General features: G+C 43.5%; 6 non-coding genes and 1 pseudogene across 6 annotated transcripts; all 7 read left to right on the top strand.

The window, feature by feature from the left end:
• The first annotated feature begins 583 nt into the window (after window positions 1-583).
• On the top strand, window positions 584-773 carry LOC141229970 (U2 spliceosomal RNA). Its single transcript, XR_012296583.1, has one exon. It is a non-coding gene; the product is annotated as a U2 spliceosomal RNA (small nuclear RNA).
• A 6599-nt stretch (window positions 774-7372) lies between these two features.
• On the top strand, window positions 7373-7561 carry LOC141229963 (U2 spliceosomal RNA). The gene has a single exon (XR_012296577.1). It is a non-coding gene; the product is annotated as a U2 spliceosomal RNA (small nuclear RNA).
• Window positions 7562-8660: 1099 nt separating this feature from the next.
• LOC141229941 (U2 spliceosomal RNA) lies at window positions 8661-8851 on the top strand. Its single transcript, XR_012296558.1, has one exon. It is a non-coding gene; the product is annotated as a U2 spliceosomal RNA (small nuclear RNA).
• A 6169-nt stretch (window positions 8852-15020) lies between these two features.
• Window positions 15021-15210, top strand: LOC141229969 (U2 spliceosomal RNA). Its single transcript, XR_012296582.1, has one exon. It is a non-coding gene; the product is annotated as a U2 spliceosomal RNA (small nuclear RNA).
• A 6098-nt stretch (window positions 15211-21308) lies between these two features.
• LOC141229997 (U2 spliceosomal RNA) lies at window positions 21309-21519 on the top strand (annotated as a pseudogene).
• A 1109-nt stretch (window positions 21520-22628) lies between these two features.
• LOC141229903 (U2 spliceosomal RNA) lies at window positions 22629-22819 on the top strand. Its single transcript, XR_012296521.1, has one exon. It is a non-coding gene; the product is annotated as a U2 spliceosomal RNA (small nuclear RNA).
• A 1109-nt stretch (window positions 22820-23928) lies between these two features.
• On the top strand, window positions 23929-24119 carry LOC141230036 (U2 spliceosomal RNA). Its single transcript, XR_012296627.1, has one exon. It is a non-coding gene; the product is annotated as a U2 spliceosomal RNA (small nuclear RNA).
• The last annotated feature ends 914 nt before the right edge of the window (window positions 24120-25033 follow it).

The following is a 25033-nucleotide window of genomic DNA, read 5'->3' as shown; positions in this document are numbered from 1 at the left end:
ATTTCTCAGAAGAGAGATCGAAGCAAGTTTGGAAGAATGTCTTCGGGAAATTCTTAGCAAATGGACATAAGGACGTCGCATGGATGGTGGTCCACCAGTGCCTCCCCACCAGAGAGTTTCAACACAGGAGAGGCCTGGTGGCCAGAGCCAAATGCCCCAGAGACTCATGTGTTTATGACGAAACCACCTTGCACCTTATGTGGAATTGCCCATTTGCACAGGAACTTTGGCACAAAGTTGGGATTCTTTTAAAATGGACTTGCGGTTTAAGAGATTTTAACCATGAATATGTTTTATATGGCCTTTTTAAATGTCCGACCCCTCAACAGTATTGTATATGTTGGTGTATGATTAACTGTTTTAAAGACGCCCTTTGGAAGGCACGCAATATTTTACTTTTTAAACGTGACGCTATTTCTGTGAAGGATTGTCTTAAAATTGCTTTTAGCCAGATGTATATTTATTACTTGAGGGATGTCAAATGTATTGGGAGAAGGGATGCCAATCGTATATGGGGTTTTTATGGGTGGAATTCTGTGTTTTAATAATGTACTGTTTGTGTTGTTGTTTTTAATTGTAAACCATCTTTTACGCACTTAATAAAATATGTTGAAACCTGATCTGTTCTTATCAGTTTAATATCTGATACGTCCCCTATCTGGGGACCATATATTAAATGGATTTTTAGAACAGGGAGATGGAAAAAGAGCTTGCTCTGTCCACTCCACGCATTGACCTGGTATTGCAGTATCTCCAGGACCGGTGCACCCCTTCTTTAATGCAGTTTCTAAAATCAGAAAGAATTGAATTCAATGTTTTTTGTTCATTTTGCTTGTTTGTCGGATTTTGGGATGGACTCTTTGGCTTTGCTTTTCTTCTCCTCATTGGATTTTTCATGTTCAAAGTTGCAGAAGCCAGATGACAAGCTCATTTTGGTTCAACTTCAGCAACTGTGCATTGCATTGCCATGTAATGTAACGCAATGCTATCTTTCTAGCTCTCCCTCTTTACTTCCTTTTGGATAAACAGACATATTAGGCAAGCATTTTGGAGCTTTCACCTAAATAACTACAGGTGGTGAGATAAGCTGCACAATATAATTGACCTTTCAGTATATTGTTGCACACACACCATCTATTTAGCAAATGCCCTTGTTATCAACAGCAGCCTTTTAAACTCACCTGAGCTAACAGGTATGTGCGCTGGTTACTCTGCTGCGCTTAAAATTTCTTTTTTGGTTTGCTACAATGCCTTTTCTGAAACGTTGTCTCCCTCTGCTGGAACACTGACTTCTTTCAATTAATGCCTGCAGACTATAAAAGAGAACCCAACCCAAAAAGTTTGGTTGATTAGTCTGTGGCATTCTGTTAAACTGTTGCTTATGGCGGTCTCTGTGAGCTTCTCAGCGACATTCAGCCAGCCAGGTATCCTGCCTGCAGTAGATGGAATGTGGCAATGGAACGCTGGCTGCGCGTGTCATAATAGGCTCTGAGCCTTTATATACCTGCGCACAGCAGCAGCCACCTTCAGTCTGCTGCTGGACAGCCAGCAGCAGCAGGAGAGGTAAGTAATCAGCAGCCCTCCTGCTAAGGGTAGACAGCTGCTCGTTCCACCCCACCCCCCGCCTTAATTGGTTCTCCTCCCTTCCAACGGTGTTGAGGCGGGTGGGAACAGCAGGGGGTGAGGGTGCTGTGTTTAAAGAGGTGGAGTTATGCAGATCTAAAACGCGTGGATTGCAGCAGCAGCAAGCCGAAAAGTGCAGGCATGTAAGGGATCTAGAGGTTGACAACATGTCTTCTTAACGGGAGTCCAGGAGCTCATCTCCACAAATGGACTCTTCAGGATCCTTGGGTGGCTCCGTAGTTCGAAACCAATTCTGGTTATCGCTTCTCGGCCTTTTGGCTAGGATCAGGTACAGTGATCTAACGGTTGCTGCCTTGGTCTCGGCTAGGAGGTGCCTGGGGTACCCGACTTGTTGGCCTTGGGGGATCGCTCTCTCTTAACGGAGGGAGCTTCACCCCCTTGCAGCTATTGGCAGGTCGGCTTAGTCCCCGGACAACGGGGAGCGATCGTGTCTTGTCTTCGGGGCGATCCGAGGAAATAAGGGCGTTTTCCTTTGCTGAGCTTTATCGCTTAGTGGGCTGTGTAAGTTCTTGGGGTACTCCTCCCTCGGTCTTGGGTTTGTTCCTGCTTTTGTGGGATTCATTCCCTTGTTACTATTGGGGGAGGGCTTAGTCCCTGAGGGCCGAAAATGCCTTTTTCTTTTGGATTTGCGGTGGGGGAGACTCCACTGCGACAGTCCATTAGAATCATGGTGGATGAATGCCAGCGCCATGAGAAGAATCTGCAGTACATCGTGCATGAGATTCTTTTTGGGTTCTTCCACCTGGAGCGAGATAAGATCCTGTGTCTTTACGATCAGGAACTCCGTGGGCGATATACCATTTCCTTTATGGCTAAATCATGCTGTGATAATATCCATGCAGCACTGATGGTTGCGGACAAGGACGATGAGAGACTGAACGGGCTGAGCTTTGACTTCCTGTACGGTGAAGAGGAAGTACCCTTGGTGATCTTCATGTACAGCCCATTCGTCTCTGAGGGCGATATCGAAACCTTTTTGAAGCGTTACTGCAAGTCAGTGCGCTTCTCACATGATATCCTCAACTCCCAGCGCTTCTGGAATGGGAAGAGGAAATACCTGGTGAAGTTCCATCCAGATCAGAGCGGCATTGGTGGTCTTCACCACCCGCCTGCTAATTTTGCCATTGGTAATGTCAGGGGATTCCTACGCTACCCAGGAATGCCCCTTCAATGCCGGAATTGTCATGAATATGGGCATACACGAGAAAATTGTACAAGGGCTCATGTAGTCTTTTGCAACAAGTGCGGTAAGAGTGGGCACACCTCCGCTACGTGTGACTCTGAGATCGTATGTAACCTATGTGGGAAGGCAGGTCACGCCTTCAGGAATTGTCCGAGCAAAAAGTCAAAAACATATGACATGTTTAAGTCAGGTCAACTGACTATCCAAGAATACTTCGGAGGGAGTATTACTACACCTGCCCCTGGACCTCGGTTGGCGCACGCTGACGGGTCCGGACCAAATCCTTCAACGGCTCCGCCAGAGGGCCCGCTGGTAGTTCCACAGAAGGACGGTCGTAGGGGCTCCATAAGATTAACCGAGGGTTCGCTCTCTGTGGAATTGATCGATGTTCTGGCTCTAGATGTTGCCGTATCTCAGAGTCAAGAGGAAGGGTCCTCATCCAGCATGAATGCACCACCGGCATTATGTGGAACTGAGGAGACCTCTAGTACCCCGATTAAGCAAGCACCCAGATTCGCCACACCATCATCGGTGATCTTGAGTAAGGGCAAAAAGGGTACGCTCCTTAATCGATCAACCAGTGTGTCGGAAAGAGAGACCTCTAGGGCGTGAAGTAAAAAGGACCCGGCTAAGACCCAGTCGAGCCCTGGTCCTCGAACCAGAAGTCGCAGTAGTTCCGTGACCAGACCAGAGGACAAGACGACCCAGAGGGATGACACCCGTTCCATAGACCAGACCGCCATGAGGACTGCAGATGCACAGGACTTGGAAAAGATGGACAGCTCCCAGCCTCTGAAAAGGCAACGGGAGGACGTAAAGCAACCTGTTATCCAAAGAAAACACGGATGTCGAGGTCCAGATGAGGAGCCAAAAGTGGATGATGCCTTTTTGCTTGCTTCAGATCCCGGTAATATTAAACAAATCCTGACCCCTGGAGATGCGGAGGAGGAGGTGCCGTGTATTGACTTCTTCCCATCTTCAGATCCTGATTCTTCTTAATGTCTGTTCCTCTTAAAATCTCCTCACTAAATGTGAGGTCCCTAAAGAGCCCTACACGTAGGGCTGCTTTATTTTCTTATTTAGAGACATTGGACTTTGATTTCTGCTTTCTACAAGAATGTGGTATACAGAGTAATTTAAATTATAAGGACTTAAAAGAAGACTGGAAACTGGGCGCTTCTGTGTGGTCCGGTGCTAATGACTGTCGTGCTGCCGGAGTTGGACTACTTTGCCGTGGACATTCTACCATCATTCAATCTGTGACTGAAATTATACCTGGCAGAGCTATTTTAATACATCTTGTTTTTAATGGACTTTCTTTACGTTTATTAAATGTGTACGCTCCTCCTGGGAAGCAGGAAAGGGCGGATTTACTTGAAATATTGCCATTATTTTGTGTTGGGTCAACCCCCCTGCTAGTGGGAGGAGATTTTAATTGTTTACGTGATGGGGAATCCCGGCAGGGTGGGGATGTGAATCGTAAAGACCGTACCTCCTATTTGTTGAAAAGTTTAATTGATGATTTTAGATTACAGGACTGCTGGAAGGAGCTATTGCCGGCGGATCCAGGTGTTACATGGTCCAATGGAAGAGTTTCTTCTAGAATTGATTTCATATTTGCTTCTACTGCCTTTAAACCTTGTAAATGTTTTCTTTTATCTAATTTATTCTCTGATCATAAAGTTTTATCTGTGTTTTTAGAGTTAGCAGGGGAACAAAATACCTCAAGAGGCCCATGGAGATTAAATACAACTCTCCTAGAGGATATTGATATTCAAAAGAGGTTTGTGCAGGCCTACCAGTGCTGGCAATCAAAGAGAGACCCCCGCGCCTCGATGCTGGATTGGTGGGAGAGCATTAAACCTAAGATTAAATTATTTTTTATTAAGGCAGGGAAAATGAAAGCAAAAAAGAAAAAGCAGTGGTTTTATGTTTTTAATATGAGATTACAAGTACTCTTTAAACTAAAAGAAGTTGGTATTGATGTGGATGATGATATTGCAAATCTTAAGTCTGAAATAAAAAATGCTCTTAATGAAAAAGGAAAACAAATAATTTTTAACTCCCATGTACAGCACCTGGAGGAAGGAGAGAAATGCTCCCGATTCTTCTTCAAAAAGGTAATGGGGAGGAGGAACGCAATCCTAAATCTTGAAGGTGAAAATGATATTAAGGGTATGTTAGGAAAAGCTTTTAATTTTTATCAACTTCTTTTTAACACTAAAGTTATAGATCCATCCTTTTTAGAGTATGCTATTAATTCCCTTGATTTTAAGTTAGATATTTTAGACCAGGGTATTTTATCTAGGGATCTCACCAGTGAGGAACTTTTACAGATTTTTAAAAGTTTCTCCAGTGGGAAAGCCCGTGGGGAAGACGGTCTACCGATTGAGTTTTATCTGACTTTTTGGGGAATTTTAAAGAACGATATGTTTTTATTGTTTAAAGAAGCTTTTAATACTAATAAATTACCCCCATCTTGGAGGAGAGGTCTGGTATCTTTAATATATAAAAAAGGGGATAGGAGCCAACTTAAAAACTGGCGGCCTATTACGCTTTTAAACCTTGATTATAAAATTTTAGCTAAACTTATTGCAGTCCGTTTAAAACCCTTTATAGCCAAATTAATTCACCCTAACCAGGTATGTGGTGTTCCCGGAAGAACCATAGCTGAGTCCCTCAACATAATTAGGGATACCATATGGTATTCAAAAGAGAGAAGTCAAAACCTTGCTATTTTATCCTTAGACTTTGAAAAAGCTTTTGACAGGGTATCGCATGAATTTCTTTTTATGGTTCTTAAAAAAATGGCGTTTCCAGAGAAAATTTTAACCCGCATTATGCTTTTATATCATTCTTGTTTTAGCCAAATTTCTGTAAATGGGTTTTTAACGAAGGGGGTTCCTCTATTATCAGGGGTGAAACAAGGGTGCCCTCTCTCACCACTGCTCTTTATCTGTGTTATGGAACCACTATTAACCATACTGAGAAAAGATAAAGTAATTAAAGGGGTACCTATTCCCGGGAGTAGGGGTATGCAACTTAAAGCCCTAAGTTACATGGATGATGTTACCATACTATGTCCAGATTCCACATCTCTGAGGAGGGTATTGAGAAACACACAATTTTTCTGTGAAGCCTCAGGTTTTAAATTAAATATAGATAAATGTGACTGTTTTAATGTGGGGGGATGGGACTCCTCTTTGACCCCTGGGATAGTGATACAGAAAAATCACATAAAAATTTTAGGAATTATTTTTAACCAAGACAATGAGGGGGACCCTAACTGGGACTCTGCAATGGATAAAATTGAATAAAAGATCTCATTGTGGAATTTAAGGAACCTTAGTATGGAAGGTAAAATTTTAATTATTAAAGCCGTTTTAATTCCCATTATGTTGTATGTTGCAATGGTGTTTCCCCCTTCCAATTTACAAATCAAGAAAGTAACAAGAATTGTTTTTATGTTTTTATGGGGTTCAAAAATGGAAAAGTTAAAAAGAGATCTGATGTACAAATGTAAATCTAATGGAGGTAAAGATGTACCCAATTTTTTTACCTTTTTCCATATAAAGTATTTCTGCTTCTGTTTTAAGGTTTTTAAATCTGATGGCATTTTTAGTTATTTTTTAAAATATGCAGCAGGAATGATTTTTAAAAGGTGATTTAGCCTACCTTTAAGTTCTCCTGTGCTCCTGTGCCCACCTAAACAGTATGTGATACTTGAGAAAACGGTCAGGCTTTTAGGTCTCCAGGAATTGGAGCCTGATATATTGGGGGACCAAAGGAAGGTATCTATTGCTTGCAGACACTCTGAGGACACAATTCCTGTCTCCAATTTTTCACAGGCAAGGTCCAAAACGGTGTGGCGAAATGTGTACGGGAAATATCTTGCAAATGTACACAAGGACCTTGCCTGGGCTATCGTCCACCAGTGCCTCCCTACCCGTGAGTTTCAACATAGGCGGGGGCTGGTGGCGAGAGCCAAATGTCCAAGAGATATATGCGGGGAAAGTGAGTCTGTATTGCATCTCTTTTGGAATTGTCCTTTTGCACAGGAGGTTTGGAGAAAGGTAGGCCCACTTTTAAAATGGGCATGTGGCCTGAAAGATTTTAATCACTTTTATGTCTTTTATGGTCTTTTTAAGTGTCCAAATTTTAAACAATTCCGAGTTGCCTGGATTATTATTAATTGTTTTAAAAATGCCATGTGGAAAGTTAGAAATATTTTACTCTTCAAACATGATCATATTGATTCAACAGACTGTATAAAAATTGCTTTAAGTGAAATGTATATTTACTATCTCAGAGATAAAAAACTGTATGGAGCAAAAGAAGCGGCTTCTATGTGGTGTGTACAATTATGGAACACAATTAGTGGTAATTAAATAAACCCAAGTACATCTGTAATTATGATTTTCTTAATTGTTACAATGGTTTTATGATGGTAAATTGTGTTTTTACAAAAAACTTGAATTGATTATTATCATGTTTTATCATTTTATTGTAATGTTATAAATGTTCTTTTTTAAAACCTTTGTAAATATACTTTTGAATCAATAAAATTGCGTTGAAACCTTATCTGTTCTTATCAGTTTAATATCTGATACGTCCCCTATCTGGGGACCATATATTAAATGGATTTTTAGAACAGGGAGATGGAAAAAGAGCTTGCTCTGTCCACTCCACGCATTGACCTGGTATTGCAGTATCTCCAGGACCGGTGCACCCCTTCTTTAATGCAGTTTCTAAAATCAGAAAGTATTGAATTCAATGTTTTTTGTTCATTTTGCTTGTTTGTCGGATTTTGGGATGGACTCTTTTTCTTCTCCTCATTGGATTTTTCATGTTCAAAGTTGCAGAAGCCAGATGACAAGCTCATTTTGGTTCAACTTCAGCAACTGTGCATTGCATTGCCATGTAATGTAACGCAATGCTATCTTTCTAGCTCTCCCTCTTTACTTCCTTTTGGATAAACAGACATATTAGGCAAGCATTTTGGAGCTTTCACCTAAATAACTACAGGTGGTGAGATAAGCTGCACAATATAATTGACCTTTCAGTATATTGTTGCACACACACCATCTATTTAGCAAATGCCCTTGTTATCAACAGCAGCCTTTTAAACTCACCTGAGCTAACAGGTATGTGCGCTGGTTACTCTGCTGCGCTTAAAATTTCTTTTTTGGTTTGCTACAATGCCTTTTCTGAAACGTTGTCTCCCTCTGCTGGAACACTGACTTCTTTCAATTAATGCCTGCAGACTATAAAAGAGAACCCAACCCAAAAAGTTTGGTTGATTAGTCTGTGGCATTCTGTTAAACTGTTGCTTATGGCGGTCTCTGTGAGCTTCTCAGCGACATTCAGCCAGCCAGGTATCCTGCCTGCAGTAGATGGAATGTGGCAATGGAACGCTGGCTGCGCGTGTCATAATAGGCTCTGAGCCTTTATATACCTGCGCACAGCAGCAGCCACCTTCAGTCTGCTGCTGGACAGCCAGCAGCAGCAGGAGAGGTAAGTAATCAGCAGCCCTCCTGCTAAGGGTAGACAGCTGCTCGTTCCACCCCACCCCCCGCCTTCATTGGTTCTCCTCCCTTCTAACGGTGTTGAGGCGGGTGGGAACAGCAGGGGGTGAGGGTGCTGTGTTTAAAGAGGTGGAGTTATGCAGATCTAAAATGCGTGGATTGCAGCAGCAGCAAGCCGAAAAGTGCAGGCATGTAAGGGATCTAGAGGTTGACAACATGTCTTCTTAACGGGAGTCCAGGAGCTCATCTCAACAAATGGACTCTTCAGGATCCTTGGGTGGCTCCGTAGTTCGAAACCAATTCTGGTTATCGCTTCTCGGCCTTTTGGCTAAGATCAAGTGTAGTATCTGTTCTTATCAGTTTAATATCTGATACATACCCTATCTGGGGACCATATATTAAATGGATTTTTAGAACAGGGAGATGGAAAAAGAGCTTGCTCTGTCCACTCCACGCATTGACCTGGTATTGCAGTATCTCCAGGACCGGTGCACCCCTTCTTTAATGCAGTTTCTAAAATCAGAAAGTATTGAATTCAATGTTTTTTGTTCATTTTGCTTGTTTGTCGGATTTTGGGATGGACTCTTTGGCTTTGCTTTTCTTCTCCTCATTGGATTTTTCATGTTCAAAGTTGCAGAAGCCAGATGACAAGCTCATTTTGGTTCAACTTCAGCAACTGTGCATTGCATTGCCATGTAATGTAACGCAATGCTATCTTTCTAGCTCTCCCTCTTTAATTCCTTTTGGATAAACAGACATATTAGGCAAGCATTTTGGAGCTTTCACCTAAATAACTACAGGTGGTGAGATAAGCTGCACAATATAATTGACCTTTCAGTATATTGTTGCACACACACCATCTATTTAGCAAATGCCCTTGTTATCAACAGCAGCCTTTTAAACTCACCTGAGCTAACAGGTATGTGCGCTGGTTACTCTGCTGCGCTTAAAATTTCTTTTTTGGTTTGCTACAATGCCTTTTCTGAAACGTTGTCTCCCTCTGCTGGAACACTGACTTCTTTCAATTAATGCCTGCAGACTATAAAAGAGAACCCAACCCAAAAAGTTTGGTTGATTAGTCTGTGGCATTCTGTTAAACTGTTGCTTATGGCGGTCTCTGTGAGCTTCTCAGCGACATTCAGCCAGCCAGGTATCCTGCCTGCAGTAGATGGAATGTGGCAATGGAACGCTGGCTGCGCGTGTCATAATAGGCTCTGAGCCTTTATATACCTGCGCACAGCAGCAGCCACCTTCAGTCTGCTGCTGGACAGCCAGCAGCAGCAGGAGAGGTAAGTAATCAGCAGCCCTCCTGCTAAGGGTAGACAGCTGCTCGTTCCACCCCACCCCCCGCCTTAATTGGTTCTCCTCCCTTCCAACGGTGTTGAGGCGGGTGGGAACAGCAGGGGGTGAGGGTGCTGTGTTTAAAGAGGTGGAGTTATGCAGATCTAAAACGCGTGGATTGCAGCAGCAGCAAGCCGAAAAGTGCAGGCATGTAAGGGATCTAGAGGTTGACAACATGTCTTCTTAACGGGAGTCCAGGAGCTCATCTCCACAAATGGACTCTTCAGGATCCTTGGGTGGCTCCGTAGTTCGAAACCAATTCTGGTTATCGCTTCTCGGCCTTTTGGCACGATCTATCAGGTTTACCTGTGTGGTCTTGCCTGTGAGGTGCTCTTGGTACCCTTTCTCTCGGCCTGGGGGGATCGTTCCTCTTCGGAGGGACTTAACCCCCCTGCTGCTATTGGGAGGAAGGATTAGTCCGGGAACAACGGGAAGGGATCCCATGAAGGCTTGCGCCTTTCAGAGAGAAGAGTCGGTACGTTCCTGAGTGAAGGATGCCGGCAACGCTCACATATTCATCGGGTGATGCCCGGATGCGGAACACCGTGAGGATTGAAGTTGGAGCAGGATCGAGGACGGAGAAGAATTTGGACTACATCTGCCATAGGATTCTGCTTGGAGTTCTGGAGTTTCGGCGGGAAGACATATTCTGCTTCCAGGACAATGAGTACAAGGGGACTTACACCATCACCTTCAAGAGCCAGGGATGCTGTCACCAACTCGTACAAAAGGTAAATGAGAAAAACTACTTAGATGAAATGGATGGACTAACCTTTTGTCTCTTGTATGCCTATGACGAGATCCCTATCGTGGTGCATTTCCCGAACCCCTTTGTGGAAGCTGCAGACATCTCGACCTACCTTATCCGTTATTGTGACGATCTGAGATACCTGGGCACTGTGAAGAACGCGGTAGGCTTCTGGTGCGGCAAGAGGAGGTACATGGCCCGTCTAAAGAGGGACCCAAGCGGAGTGGGAGGAATGCTACACCCTCCCTCAACATTTGTGATCGGTAAGAGCAGAGGCTACTTATTTTACCCTGGAATGCCGGTATGTTGCAGGAACTGTGGACAAATGGGTCATACCCAAACGTCCTGCACGGGCAGGAAAGTAGACCGCTGCAATAATTGCAGCTGTTACGGACATTTAATGAAGGACTGTCCCGCTGGGAGGAAATGCAATCTTTGTGGTGAGGCGGGGCACATGTTCCGAGGATGCCCCAACAGGACCAGGACCAGGACCTACGCAGAAGCTGCATCTTCTGCAGCTGAGCCGATGCGCCCGCCGGTCTTCACTGGCGGGCCGGCGTCGGAGGGCGGTTCGAAGGGCGAGAAGGCTGGGATGGAGCAGGGAGCCGGAGGCCCCTCTGGGGCGGCCCCTGCATCGAAGTCCCTTAACGATGGGCGGACCTCGCATGGACCGGAGCGGAGGGGTCCTCCTTCTGGGAGGGTATCCTCCGTGTCGATGGTTCCCGATACCGATCCTGTTGGGCTGGAGGGTGGTGCCCCTGTGCGGTTGGCTACAGGGGACCACGCAGCGATGGCCTCAGGATCTTCCAGGGCGATTAGCCAGCCAGATGAGGGGGCTTTGCTTCTAGGTGGCGAACATCAGGGAATCTGTGTTGGTGATCTTATCCTGATGGACCAGTCTCTCCCCCTGGAGGAGGTGGAGGAAGAGGAGGACTGCACCAGTGACCTGGTGGAGTCTGCCCCGAAAAAGAGACAGAATGTCGAAGCCCCAGCGTCTCCTGGAATGTGGCTGGGAACCGTGACCTACGAGGGGGCAACCGCCAGCTCACAGAATATCGAGTCGTTTGGGTCCTCTAGCCCGGATGTTCTGGAGCAATTTGACATACAGGGCTTTGAGTCAGGTGTCCTCATGGAAGATCCACCACCCTGACCTATGAATGCCCACATTAAGACTTGTCTCACTGAATGTGAGGTCATTAAAGAGCCCAGTTCGTAGGGCTGCTCTATTTAAGTACTTAGAAACCACTGACTTTGACATATGTTTATTACAGGAATGCGGGATACAACATGCACTAAATTATAATGACATCAAGACAGATTGGAGACTGGGGCCCTCCATCTGGTCTGGCTCCAATGACAACAAGTCAGCGGGGGTGGGCTTCCTCTGTCGTGGGAGAAATATTACTATAAATACTGTCACAGAAATAGTACCAGGCAGAGTGGTTTTAGTGCATTTTAAATTTAATGGTTTTACCCTACGTGTAATGAATGTTTATGCTTCCCCTGATAAGCAAGAGAGAATTAATTTATTTGGGATATTGCCATTGTACTGTACTGGGTCATCTCCCCTGATCGTAGGGGGTGATTTTAATTGTCTTTGTGCTAGTGAACAACGAGCGGGGGGTGACCCTTTACGCAAATTGGATAAGTCATGTCATCTATTGAAAGATTTTATAACTGATTTTAAATTATGCGATGCGTGGAGGTCACTTCTGCCGACGGACCCTGGTTATACGTGGTCCGGAAGAGGGGTGTCTTCCAGGATCGATTTTATTTTCCTATCAGATGATTTTAACCCTGTAAAATGTGTTTTAACATCAAATATATTTTCTGACCATAAGGGCTTGGAGGTGCACCTAGAATACCGGGATGAACAGAGGGTCAACAGGGGCCTCTGGCGTCTAAGTACTTACCTGCTGGAGGACCCTCTGATTCGACAAGACTTTGGTAAAGCCTATCAAGTCTGGCGGCGACAAAAACCTTCTGATGCCCCTATGGTAACCTGGTGGGAAAATTTGAAAAAAAAAGTCAGAATGTTTTTTATAAAAGCAGGGAGACGTAAAGCTAGAGAGAAAAAAAGATGTTTTAGTGATCTTAACACCAAACTGCAAACACTTTTTAAGTTCAAAGAGCTAGAGGTGGAGGTGGGAGATGATATTGCTAGCCTAAAAACTGAAATCCAGAACTGCATAGACACAAAGGGGAAAGAGATTATTTTTAACTCTAGAGTGCAGCACTTGGAGGAGGGGGAGAAGTGCTCTCGCTTCTTCTTCAAAAAAGTCATGGATAAAAGAGAAGTGATCACAAATCTAGAGGGTGAAACATCTATGCAGGGAATGTTGAATGCTACTTTTAACTTTTATAAGCATCTTTTTAGTAAAAAGTGTATAGATGAGTCCTTTTTATCTGATGCTCTTAATGATCTCGATTTTAAGTTAAATTTTACAGACCAGGAGTTTTTAGAACGCAATATTGTTTTAGAGGAATTATTTTATGTTTTTAAAAGTTTCTCTAAGGGTAAAGCACCTGGGTGTGACGGACTACCTGTAGAATTTTACCTTACTTTTTGGGACATTTTAAAAGAGGACCTTTTTATGCTTTTTAAAGAAGTTTTTATTTCTGAACAGTTGCCATTTTCGTGGAGGAGAGGAGTGGTGTCTTTGATATATAAAAAAGGTGACCGCAGTACTCTAGCGAATTGGAGACCCATAACTCTCCTAAACGTCGATTACAAGGTACTTGCTAAGGTGGTTGCAAACCAGCTCAGGAATGTCATTGCCAAACTAATCCAGCCTGAGCAGGTTTGTAGTGTACCAGGCAGAAGTATTTCAGAGGTTTTAAACGTATTAAGGGATGTAATTTGGTATTCCAGAGACCGGGGTCAAAATGTAGCTCTTTTAGCCCTAGATTTTGAAAAAGCTTTCGATAGAGTCTCTCATAGATTTCTTTTTAGAGTTTTAAAAAGAATGGGTATCCCTAATATGCTTTTAAATTGTATTAAGATTTTATATAAAAATTGTTTTAGTCAAATTTCTCTTAATGGCTTTTTAACAGATGGAGTTCCCCTTGAGTCCGGAGTGAAGCAGGGATGCCCCTTGTCGCCCATCCTGTTCATCTGCGCCATGGAGCCCCTGCTGAGCGCAATAAGAAAAGACAAAGTGATTAGAGGGGTTCCTGTTCCTGGCGGAGGTGGCAGTGATGTGAGAGTCTTTGGCTACATGGATGACGTGACGGTTGTGTGCGTGGACCCTGCTTCCCTCCGGAGGGCGGTGTTGCGCATTGATTTTTTTTCCCAGGCATCCGGTTTTAAACTTAATTTAAATAAATCTGAATGTCTGACTTTGGGATCCTGGGACACCGCCCAACTCCCGCAGCTCACTATAAAACGAGACAATGTAAAAATTCTTGGAGTTGTTTTTAACGAGGAGAATGTGGGAACTCAAAGCTGGGAGAATGTCATAGAAAAAATGTCAAAGAAAATATCATTTTGGGGTTTGAGGTCCCTAACAATGGAGGGGAAAATTTTAATTATAAAATCAGTGTTGTTACCCCTCATACTGTATATAGCTATGGTGTACCCCCCCTCTGATGTTTTAATTAAAAAAATGACTAGGATGATCTTTATGTTTTTATGGAACTCCAAAATGGAAAAATTAAGGCGAGAAATAATGAGGAAGAATAAAATGAACGGCGGAAGGGATGTCCCCGATTTACATATTTATTTGTATTTAAATTATTTCTGCTTTTGTTTCAAACATTTTAATGGTAATAGTGCGCTAAGTTATTTTTTAAAATATACTTGTGGGATGATTTTTAAAAGATGGTTTAAGTTGTCGTTGAATTCCCCTGTTTTACTATGCCCCCCCAAACACCAAGCAATCTTAGAAAAGACTGTTCGATTTTATAGCCTTGGTGATTTTAATATGGACATTTTTAAAGACCGCAAGAAGCTTTTATCTTTTCTTAGGAGGAATGAAGATGTGACCCCCATAGTAAATTTCTCAGAAGAGAGGTCGAAGCAAGTTTGGAAGAATGTCTTCGGGAAATTCTTAGCAAATGGACATAAGGATATCGCATGGATGGTGGTCCACCAGTGCCTCCCCACCAGAGAGTTTCAACACAGGAGAGGCCTGGTGGCCAGAGCAAAATGCCCCAGAGACTCATGTGTTTATGACGAAACCACCTTGCACCTTATGTGGAATTGCCCATTTGCACAGGAACTTTGGCACAAAGTTGGGATTCTTTTAAAATGGACTTGCGGTTTAAGAGATTTTAACCATGAATATGTTTTATATGGCCTTTTTAAATGTCCGACCCCTCAACAGTATTGTATATGTTGGTGTAGGATTAACTGTTTTAAAGACGCCCTTTGGAAGGCACGCAATATTTTACTTTTTAAACGTGATGCTATTTCTGTGAAGGATTGTCTTAAAATTGCTTTTAGCCAGATGTATATTTATTACTTGAGGGATGTCAAATGTATTGGGAGAAGGGATGCCAATCGTATATGGGGTTTTTATGGGTGGAATTCTGTGTTTTAATAATGTACTGTTTGTGTTGTTGTTTTTGATTGTAAACCATCTTTTACGCACTTAATAAAATATGTTGAAACCTGATCTGTTCTTATCAGTTTAATATCTGATACGTCCCCTATCTGGGGACCATATATTAAATGGATTTTTAGAACAGGGAGATGGAAAAAGAGCTTGCTCTGTCCACTCCACGCATTGACCTGGTATTGCAGTATCTCCAGGACCGGTGCACCCCTTCTTTAATGCAGTTTCTAAAATCAGAAAGTATTGAATTCAATGTTTTTTGTTCATTTTGCTTGTTTGTTGGATTTTGGGATGGACTCTTTGGCTTTGCTTTTCTTCTCCTCATTGGATTTTTCATGTTCAAAGTTGCAGAAGCCAGATGACAAGCTCATTTTGGTTCAACTTCAGCAACTGTGCATTGCATTGCCATGTAATGTAACGCAATGCTATCTTTCTAGCTCTCCCTCTTTACTTCCTTTTGGATAAACAGACATATTAGGCAAGCATTTTGGAGCTTTCACCTAAATAACTACAGGTGGTGAGATAAGCTGCACAATATAATTGACCTTTCAGTATATTGTTGCACACACACCATCTATTTAGCAAATGCCCTTGTTATCAACAGCAGCCTTTTAAACTCACCTGAGCAAACAGGTATGTGCGCTGGTTACTCTGCTGCGCTTAAAATTTCTTTTTTGGTTTGCTACAATGCCTTTTCTGAAACGTTGTCTCCCTCTGCTGGAACACTGACTTCTTTCAATTAATGCCTGCAGACTATAAAAGAGAACCCAACCCAAAAAGTTTGGTTGATTAGTCTGTGGCATTCTGTTAAACTGTTGCTTATGGCGGTCTCTGTGAGCTTCTCAGCGACATTCAGCCAGCCAGGTATCCTGCCTGCAGTAGATGGAATGTGGCAATGGAACGCTGGCTGCGTGTGTCATAATAGGCTCTGAGCCTTTATATACCTGCGCACAGCAGCAGCCACCTTCAGTCTGCTGCTGGACAGCCAGCAGCAGCAGGAGAGGTAAGTAATCAGCAGCCCTCCTGCTAAGGGTAGACAGCTGCTCGTTCCACCCCACCCCCCGCCTTAATTGGTTCTCCTCCCTTCCAACGGTGTTGAGGCGGGTGGGAACAGCAGGGGGTGAGGGTGCTGTGTTTAAAGAGGTGGAGTTATGCAGATCTAAAACGCGTGGATTGCAGCAGCAGCAAGCCGAAAAGTGCAGGCATGTAAGGGATCTAGAGGTTGACAACATGTCTTCTTAACGGGAGTCCAGGAGCTCATCTCCACAAATGGACTCTTCAGGATCCTTGGGTGGCTCCGTAGTTCGAAACCAATTCTGGTTATCGCTTCTCGGCCTTTTGGCTAAGACCAAGTGTCTTGTCCGGGGTCCTTGAGTGTTTTCCCTTGGCCTTCCGGCATCGCCATCTTGATGGCTTAAGCCGGTTGCTGCTTTAGGGGGAGAACGAGGAGGAACGAGAGAGTGATCATAATGGGCGTGAAGATACGCTATGCTGGGACCGATGACAATCGGGTTCGCAATGCATTCCGCATTGAAGTTGATGCTGCTGTCAGAGAGCGTTTCAATCTGTCGTATATGGTGCACGAGGTGATCTTCAAAATCCTGGAAGTGACAAGAGAAAACATCGTCTGCCTGCAGGAATCCCGGAAAGAAGGACGGTATGTCTTGGTGTTGCAATCTATGGCGGCTTGCCGGAACCTGTATAAGAAGTTGAGGGAGCAGGAGAAGAATCCAACCTTGCATGGTTTGACTTTTACAGTCTTGTACTCCAAAGGTGATGTTCCCCTAGTCATATTTATGTATAATCCCTTTGTGCACGAACATGACATTGCGACTTTTCTTAAGAGGCATTGTGACTTTGTGAGCAACAGTCACAAAATCATGAACGAGGAGAACTTATGGACTGGCAAATACAGATATTTTGTCAGATTTGGGGAAAGTTCTTCGGAGCCTGGAGGTGTTCATTACCCTCCCCAAAGTTTCTCTATCGGGAGAGATAGGGGTATTCTCTTCTTTCCTGAGGCCCCAGTTTTTTGCAGGAAATGTAAGAAGTACGGACACTTACAAGAGGTTTGTACTGCTGTGCCTGTTTGCTCCAAGTGCAACCAAAGTGGGCATGTTGCTAAGGACTGTACCAATCCAATTGTTTGCAATGCTTGTGGTATGGAGGGGCATGCCTTTAAGGATTGTACTCGTCGTGCGAACGAGGGCAAGGCAAGGGCATACTCTGAGGTGGTCTCGAACTCTCCGAGGCCTAAGAGTGTGGCACCTGAGGCCGCAGTTTCTTCCAGGGTGAAGGTAGTGGAACAGCGTGTGGAGACTGCTCCAGTGAGGGCGTCTGCTGACCTACTGGTGGAGCCCGGGAGAGTGGAAGAGGTTCTGGCAGCTGAGATGGACATTTCTTCCTATCAGGGGGGTTTCATTGACTCCTTTTGTGAAGAACGTGAGGGAGCCTTGGAAATCCCAGGGGACCCGGCTCTCAGTTGGAGCAGTGAAAGTATGGATGAAGAGGGAGCTGGAGGTCAAGGAGACTTCACTGAGACTGGGGTGAGGTCTTCTGAGGAACCGGACCGCGCTAAGAATAAAAGGGCCCGGTTGTCTGAACCATCAAGTAGCCAATGCGTGGCAAGTCCGGTGAGTGAGCGGGATTACCCAGTGGTTTCTCTTTCTCCTGCGTCAACGGCTTACCTGGAGGAGAATTTGGAGTCCACTATCTTTCAGCTAAGTGGGAGTTCGCCGGATGACAAAGGATAAGGAAGGCATGTTTTTTTGCTGAGACTGGTGTTTCTGGTTTTTGAGCCAAAGAATGGTCTCTAAACCAAATTGGGACATTGCGTCCCTTAATGTAAGACTTTTAAAGTCTAGAGTTAGAAGATCTGTGATTCTGGACTTCTTACATAACCATTCTTTTGATATTATGTGTCTACAGGAGTGTGGTATAGAAGAACCCCTGGAAGACGCTGATTGGCCATATGGCCAGCATATCTGGTCTGGCTCTAGTGGGAATAAAAATGATGGAGTTGGGATAGTATTAAATAATAGAAATTTTGTTTTTGAATATTATAAGGTAATAGAGGTGGGTCGTTGCATCTCTGCATTTGTGTGTGGGAGGGGGTGGAAAGTTAAAATTATAAATATTTATGGTCCTACAAAAAAAGAAGACAGGTTAAGTTTATTAGATAAATTATGTTTAGAATTACCTGGTAGGATCCCTGTGATCGTAACAGGTGATTTTAACTGTGTAACTGAGGGGAAAGTTGATGCCTCAGGAAAAAAATTGGCAAACATTATTTCTGATTTTTTCTTTTTTGATGCTGCTGAGGTTTATTTGGGGAAGCCACCACCACCAACCTATAAAGCTGACAGGGGTGGGATAACATCTAGGATTGATAGGATGTTTTTTTCTAAAAATATAATATGTGATGGTTTTTCTCAATTTTCAGTTCCTTTTTCGGACCATGTGTGCCTGAAAGGTGAGTTTAGAGGGGATTTAAGGCGGGTGCATGGGAGAGGTGTGTGGAAATTGAATGTGAGTTTGCTTGAGGATGAGAGAATTGTGAATGATTTTAAGAAAAAATATAGTTGGTGTAAATCTCAAAAGAGTAAGTTTGAAAGTGTGTTGGTGTGGTGGGATTGGATGAAGTATGAAGTGCAAAAGTTTTTTCGTCGATGGGGCTATAAAAAGGCTGCCATGGTTAGGAGTCAATATAAAGATTTAATGATGAGGGTGGAATGGCTGGAGAAAATGAGGATGTGTGGTGTGGATGTGGATGATTTGTTAAGAAGTGCGAGAGAGGATTTGAAGAGGACTTTGGAGAGGAAGGGAAGGGAAATAATTTTTAGGTCAAAGGTGGTCCATCTTGATAAAGATGAAAAGTGTTCAAGATATTTCTTTAAAAAAATAAATGGTAAGAAGGAGGGTATGGAGGAGATTTTTGATGTGGATGGTGTTTGTGTGAGTGGGGAGGATGTAATGAAGGAAGTGGTCACGTTTTATGCTGAGTTGTTTGGCAGGAAGTGGGTGGATGAGAGTTTGAAAGAAGAAGTGCTTAAGACTTTGGATTGTAAGGTGGATAAGGATGGATGTTCTGGTCTATGTGAGGCAGTGATTGAGGAGGAAGTTAAGAAAGCGGTGTTTGGTGCAAGGAAAAATGTGACGCCTGGGAAGGATGGTTTGCCTGTGGAGCTATATGTTATGATGTGGGAAGTGATGGGTATGGATTTAGTGGAAGTGTGTCAGTTTATGTGGGAGAATGGGATGCTTGCGGGTTCAATGAAGGAGGGAGTGGTGGTCTTAATCCATAAGAAAGGGGATAAAAGGTGTTTGAGTAATTGGAGGCCAATTACGCTTCTGAACGCCGATTACAAGGTATTCAGTAAAATTTTGGCGTGTCGGATGCGTGTGGTTATAGCTGATGTGATTGGTAAAGATCAAGTGTGTGCAGTGCCTGGTAGATGTATGACAGATAATCTGTGTCTTTTAAGAGATGTGTTGTGGGATTGTAAAGTAAGAAAGCAGAAGTGTATGGTGATGGCTGTTGACTTTGAAAAGGCGTTTGATCGCGTGTCTCATGTGTTTCTATTTGAGGTTTTGCGTAGAATGGGTTTTCCGGAGAAATTTGTGCGTGCCGTGAGAGGATTGTATGGGGAGGTGGTGAGTGAATTTCTGGTGAATGGGTTTTTGAGTGAGAAAGTGTGTATTAGGTCTGGTGTGAGGCAAGGTTGTCCCATGTCACCGGTATTATTTGTGTGTGTGATTGAGCCACTGCTGTGTATGATTCGGAAAGAGAAAGTGGTGCGTGGTTTGTTAGTGCCGGGGAGTGGTGGAATGACTGTGAAAGTCTTAGGATATATGGATGATGTAGTAGTGGTGAGTGAGAGTGTGGCCTCTATGGAGAGAGTAAAATTGTTGTTGAATTTTTTTTGTGGCGCGTCAGCGTTTCGTGTGAATTGGAACAAATGCATGTTTAAATGTTTTGGTGACAATAGGATTAAGATGGATGGTGTGGCTGGTGTGGATGGTGCAATTAAAGTGTTGGGAGTTTTTTTTAATGATGATTTGAAAGGTTATGAGAGTTGGGATGAATGTGGTGAGCGGATTGTGCGGAAGATGAATTTTTGGAAGTTACGTTCTTTGTCTTTGGTAGGGAAGGTTCTTATTATTAAGGCTGTTATTCTCCCTATTTTGCTTTATGTTTCTTGTATTTTTCCAGTGCCCTATAGGAAAATTAAAAAAGTGGAGAAACTAATTTTTGTGTTTTTTTGGGGCAGTAGGATGGAAAGACTTAAGAGAGAGATTTTGTTTAAGCAATATTTGTATGGGGGACTGAAGTTTCCGAATATTGAAGTGTTTCTAACATTGCATTTTATTAAGACTACGGTCATTTTGATTGGGAAGAATAATAAAGGGGCATTTATGTGTAAGTATTTGGCTGGATGGATGCTGTATGGTCTGAATTGGGTGAAGCGTGATAAGAATGTGCCTGTTGCTTTTAAGTGTCCTGAGTGGTATGGTTTGATTGAGAAGTTTGTGAGGAAGAATGATTTGTTAGCAGTTGCAATGAAAGACTTTACGTTTGTTAAGAAGGTGATGGGGAAGATGTGTGTGAATGAGTGTGAGGGTAATGTGGTGGGATTGCGTTCTATGGAAGTTGCGCGGGTATGGAAGAAGTTAAGCATTCAAGGTGTGTCGAATAGACAGCGAGATATAGTATGGATGGGCCTTCATAATATTTTGCCAGTGAGGGATTTTCAGAAGAAAAGAGATCTCATAAGATCTGCAGTATGTCCAAGGGATGGTTGTGGAGCGAATGAGACGGTGAGGCACCTTATGTGGGATTGTAATTTTGCGTATGATGTGTGGAAAGGTGTGGGTGGACTGTGTAAAGGGATTGCTGGTGTGAAGTTTATTGATTGGAGAGTGGCTATGTTTGGTTTTGGTGCTAGTCGTCGTGGCCTAGAAAGGATGATGTGGTTTATTATGGTGTGTGTGCAGGAGAGCTTATGGGATGTGAGAAATTTGTGTGTGTTTAAAAAGGTAAATTTAACAGTAAATGATTGTATTAGGTTGATCTTAGCAAAACTATATGTAATCTATTTGTGGGATACAAGAGAAGGTGGTGGTGGTGGAACAGATTCTGAAGGTGTGTGGAAATACCTTAAGTGGCAGGATATGGTTAAATACCGTTGATATTTTTTCTGGAAATGTCTCTGGCATAGGATTACTTGTTTGTATTTTTGTTGAATAATACTTTAATAAAGAAACCACAATGATGTTTATGAAGTGGCAGTATAACTTATGACGAAGTCTGGTTAACTGTTTGCTTATATCTAAACCTGAGTGGTTAAAAAAAAAAAAAAAAAAAAAAAATCTGTTTTTATCAGTTTAATATCTGATACGTCCCCTATCTGGGGACCATATATTAAATGGATTTTTAGAACAGGGAGATGGAAAAAGAGCTTGCTCTGTCCACTCCACGCATTGACCTGGTATTGCAGTATCTCCAGGACCGGTGCACCCCTTCTTTAATGCAGTTTCTAAAATCAGAAAGTATTGAATGCAATGTTTTTTGTTCATTTTGCTTGTTTGTCGGATTTTGGGATGGACTCTTTGGCTTTGCTTTTCTTCTCCTCATTGGATTTTTCATGTTCAAAGTTGCAGAAGCCAGATGACAAGCTCATTTTGGTTCAACTTCAGCAACTGTGCATTGCATTGCCATGTAATGTAACGCAATGCTATCTTTCTAGCTCTCCCTCTTTACTTCCTTTTGGATAAACAGACATATTAGGCAAGCATTTTGGAGCTTTCACCTAAATAACTACAGGTGGTGAGATAAGCTGCACAATATAATTGACCTTTCAGTATATTGTTGCACACACACCATCCATTTAGCAAATGCCCTTGTTATCAACAGCAGCCTTTTAAACTCACCTGAGCTAACCGGTATGTGCGCTGGTTACTCTGCTGCGCTTAAAATTTCTTTTTTGGTTTGCTACAATGCCTTTTCTGAAACGTTGTCTCCCTCTGCTGGAACACTGACTTCTTTCAATTAATGCCTGCAGACTATAAAAGAGAACCCAACCCAAAATGTTTGGTTGATTAGTCTGTGGCATTCTGTTAAACTGTTGCTTATGGCGGTCTCTGTGAGCTTCTCAGCGACATTCAGCCAGCCAGGTATCCTGCCTGCAGTAGATGGAATGTGGCAATGGAACGCTGGCTGCGCGTGTCATAATAGGCTCTGAGCCTTTATATACCTGCGCACAGCAGCAGCCACCTTCAGTCTGCTGCTGGACAGCCAGCAGCAGCAGGAGAGGTAAGTAATCAGCAGCCCTCCTGCTAAGGGTAGACAGCTGCTTGTTCCACCCCACCCCCCGCCTTAATTGGTTCTCCTCCCTTCCAACGGTGTTGAGGCGGGTGGGAACAGCAGGGGGTGAGGGTGCTGTGTTTAAAGAGGTGGAGTTATGCAGATCTAAAACGCGTGGATTGCAGCAGCAGCAAGCCGAAAAGTGCAGGCATGTAAGGGATCTAGAGGTTGACAACATGTCTTCTTAACGGGAGTCCAGGAGCTCATCTCCACAAATGGACTCTTCAGGATCCTTGGGTGGCTCCGTAGTTCGAAACCAATTCTGGTTATCGCTTCTCAGCCTTTTGGCTAAGATCAAGTGTAGTATCTGTTCTTATCAGTTTAATATCTGATACGTCCCCTATCTGGGGACCATATATTAAATGGATTTTTAGAACAGGGAGATGGAAAAAGAGCTTGCTCTGTCCACTCCACGCATTGACCTGGTATTGCAGTATCTCCAGGACCGGTGCACCCCTTCTTTAATGCAGTTTCTAAAATCAGAAAGTATTGAATTCAATGTTTTTTGTTCATTTTGCTTGTTTGTCGGATTTTGGAATGGACTCTTTGGCTTTGCTTTTCTTCTCCTCATTGGATTTTTCATGTTCAAAGTTGCAGAAGCCAGATGACAAGCTCATTTTGGTTCAACTTCAGCAACTGTGCATTGCATTGCCATGTAATGTAACGCAATGCTATCTTTCTAGCTCTCCCTCTTTACTTCCTTTTGGATAAACAGACATATTAGGCAAGCATTTTGGAGCTTTCACCTAAATAACTACAGGTGGTGAGATAAGCTGCACAATATAATTGACCTTTCAGTGTATTGTTGCACACACACCATCTATTTAGCAAATGCCCTTGTTATCAACAGCAGCCTTTTAAACTCACCTGAGCTAACAGGTATGTGCGCTGGTTACTCTGCTGCGCTTAAAATTTCTTTTTTGGTTTGCTACAATGCCTTTTCTGAAACGTTGTCTCCCTCTGCTGGAACACTGACTTCTTTCAATTAATGCCTGCAGACTATAAAAGAGAACCCAACCCAAAAAGTTTGGTTGATTAGTCTGTGGCATTCTGTTAAACTGTTGCTTATGGCGGTCTCTGTGAGCTTCTCAGCGACATTCAGCCAGCCAGGTATCCTGCCTGCAGTAGATGGAATGTGGCAATGGAACGCTGGCTGCGCGTGTCATAATAGGCTCTGAGCCTTTATATACCTGCGCACAGCAGCAGCCACCTTCAGTCTGCTGCTGGACAGCCAGCAGCAGCAGGAGAGGTAAGTAATCAGCAGCCCTCCTGCTAAGGGTAGACAGCTGCTCGTTCCACCCCACCCCCCGCCTTAATTGGTTCTCCTCCCTTCCAACGGTGTTGAGGCGGGTGGGAACAGCAGGGGGTGAGGGTGCTGTGTTTAAAGAGGTGGAGTTATGCAGATCTAAAACGCGTGGATTGCAGCAGCAGCAAGCCGAAAAGTGCAGGCATGTAAGGGATCTAGAGGTTGACAACATGTCTTCTTAACGGGAGTCCAGGAGCTCATCTCCACAAATGGACTCTTCAGGATCCTTGGGTGGCTCCGTAGTTCGAAACCAATTCTGGTTATCGCTTCTCGGCCTTTTGGCTAAGATCAAGTGTAGTATCTGTTCTTATCAGTTTAATATCTGATACGTCCCCTATCTGGGGACCATATATTAAATGGATTTTTAGAACAGGGAGATGGAAAAAGAGCTTGCTCTGTCCACTCCACGCATTGACCTGGTATTGCAGTATCTCCAGGACCGGTGCACCCCTTCTTTAATGCAGTTTCTAAAATCAGAAAGTATTGAATTCAATGTTTTTTGTTCATTTTGCTTGTTTGTCGGATTTTGGGATGGACTCTTTGGCTTTGCTTTTCTTCTCCTCATTGGATTTTTCATGTTCAAAGTTGCAGAAGCCAGATGACAAGCTCATTTTGGTTCAACTTCAGCAACTGTGCATTGCATTGCCATGTAATGTAACGCAATGCTATCTTTCTAGCTCTCCCTCTTTACTTCCTTTTGGATAAACAGACATATTAGGCAAGCATTTTGGAGCTTTCACCTAAATAACTACAGGTGGTGAGATAAGCTGCACAATATAATTGACCTTTCAGTATATTGTTGCACACACACCATCTATTTAGCAAATGCCCTTGTTATCAACAGCAGCCTTTTAAACTCACCTGAGATAACAGGTATGTGCGCTGGTTACTCTGCTGCGCTTAAAATTTCTTTTTTGGTTTGCTACAATGCCTTTTCTGAAACGTTGTCTCCCTCTGCTGGAACACTGACTTCTTTCAATTAATGCCTGCAGACTATAAAAGAGAACCCAACCCAAAAAGTTTGGTTGATTAGTCTGTGGCATTCTGTTAAACTGTTGCTTATGGCGGTCTCTGTGAGCTTCTCAGCGACATTCAGCCAGCCAGGTATCCTGCCTGCAGTAGATGGAATGTGGCAATGGAACGCTGGCTGCGCGTGTCATAATAGGCTCTGAGCCTTTATATACCTGCGCACAGCAGCAGCCACCTTCAGTCTGCTGCTGGACAGCCAGCAGCAGCAGGAGAGGTAAGTAATCAGCAGCCCTCCTGCTAAGGGTAGACAGCTGCTCGTTCCACCCCACCCCCCGCCTTAATTGGTTCTCCTCCCTTCCAACGGTGTTGAGGCGGGTGGGAACAGCAGGGGGTGAGGG

Source organism: Phyllobates terribilis, unplaced genomic scaffold (genome assembly GCF_046119375.1).
Source record: "Phyllobates terribilis strain yellow unplaced genomic scaffold, ASM4611937v1 Scaffold_488__1_contigs__length_1352022, whole genome shotgun sequence".
Lineage (NCBI taxonomy): Eukaryota > Metazoa > Chordata > Amphibia > Anura > Dendrobatidae > Phyllobates > Phyllobates terribilis.
Note: the sequence above shows the minus strand (reverse complement) of the source record. Positions and strands in the feature narration are given on the sequence as shown.